Source organism: Ovis canadensis, chromosome 13 (assembly GCF_042477335.2).
Source record: "Ovis canadensis isolate MfBH-ARS-UI-01 breed Bighorn chromosome 13, ARS-UI_OviCan_v2, whole genome shotgun sequence".
In the NCBI taxonomy this organism is placed as follows: Eukaryota; Metazoa; Chordata; class Mammalia; order Artiodactyla; family Bovidae; genus Ovis; species Ovis canadensis.
In genome coordinates this window covers 78711232-78712722 of record NC_091257.1, presented here as the reverse complement: position 1 = coordinate 78712722, position 1491 = coordinate 78711232, and the positions used below count along the sequence as shown (strand labels likewise).

General features: G+C 45.9%; 1 non-coding gene across 1 annotated transcript; it reads left to right on the top strand.

Moving 5' to 3' along the window:
* The first annotated feature begins 868 nt into the window (after positions 1 to 868).
* Positions 869 to 941, top strand: TRNAG-UCC (transfer RNA glycine (anticodon UCC)). Its single transcript has one exon. It is a non-coding gene; the product is annotated as a tRNA-Gly (tRNA).
* Positions 942 to 1491: the final 550 nt, after the last annotated feature.

The following is a 1491-nucleotide window of genomic DNA, read 5'->3' as shown; positions in this document are numbered from 1 at the left end:
TGACTTTAAATACCATCTCTCTGATGATGATGCCCCAATTTTTGTCTGTATCCCAGACAGATTTGTATCTGTAGCCTCCCCGATCTTGAGCTCATATGTCCAACGCCAATTTCATCTCTCTGTCTCTTTTGACTGCACGGTGCAGCATGTGGGATCTTCCCCAACCAGAGATCAAACCCATGCTCCCTGCACTGGCAGGAAGATTCTTAACTACTGAACTGCCAGGGAAGTCCCCCCAAGTCTCTTTTTAGACATCCATATTAGTCAGCTCAGGCTGCCATAACAAGATGCCACAGGGTGCGTGGCTAAAACAACAGACATTTATTTTCTTACAGTTCTGGAGGCTGGAAGTCCAAGACCAAGGTGCCTGCAGGGTTGGTTTCTGGTGAGGCCTCTCTTCCTGGTTGTTGATAGTCACTCACTATGTCCCCACATGGCCTTTCATCTGTGTGTTCCTAGAGAGAGAGATCTCTGGGTGTTTCTTCCTATAACAACAGCAGACTATCAGATTAGGGTCCCATCTTTTCTGTCTCATTTAACCTTAATTGCCTCCTTAGCAATCCTAACTCCAGTACTGTCACACTGGGGGGTTAAGGCCTCAACATATGGGTTTTAAGGGGACACAATTCAATCCATAACATTATATCCAACAGGCTTCTCAAACTAAACACATTTGAGATTAAATCTGTTCTCCCCAAGCCTGCTCCACCCACAATCTTTCTTGTCTCAGGAAATGAAAACTCAAACCTTTTAGTTGCTCAAGACAAAAACCTTGGGGACATCCTTGATTCTTTCTCTTTTTTCATGCCCCCCTCCAATCCATAAGCAAATCCTACCATCTCCACCTTTAAAATATATCCTGGGGAACTGCCTGGTGGTCCAGTGGTTGGGACTCAGCACTTCCACTGCTGAAGGCCCAGGTTCAATCCCTGGTCAGGGAACTAGGATCCCAAAAGCTGTGCAATGCAGCCCAAAAAAGAAGAAAGAATAATAATAAAGTGAAATATATCCTGTACCCAATCACTTCTCACCTCCTTTCTGCTTCTACTCTATCCCAAACTGTCATCATCTCTTGCCTGGATTATGACAATCGTCTTCTGAACGGTTTTCCTGCTTCTGCCCTATCACCTTCCAGTCTATTTCAGTCACAACCTCCAAAGATATTTCTTTCAAGCCATAGGTCCTATCACGCCTTCCTCTGCTCCTGCAATGGCACCATTATGCGTAGAGTAAAAGCCAAAGTACACCCATGGCCTCCACGGTCTTTACAAAGGACTATCATGGTCAGGCCCCTTGTTTCCTCTTTGACTTTCTCTGCTATTGAGCAACTTCTCAACTGACATACCAGTATCGATTGACAACCAGTATCCGATCGACACACCTTAGTGCAGAGATGATGACTACTTACCTCAGGAGCGGTGAGGTCACTCAGGATAAGGGTGTTCAGAGAGAAGAGGGGACGGGGGGCTTCCCTGGTGGTCCAGTGGTTGA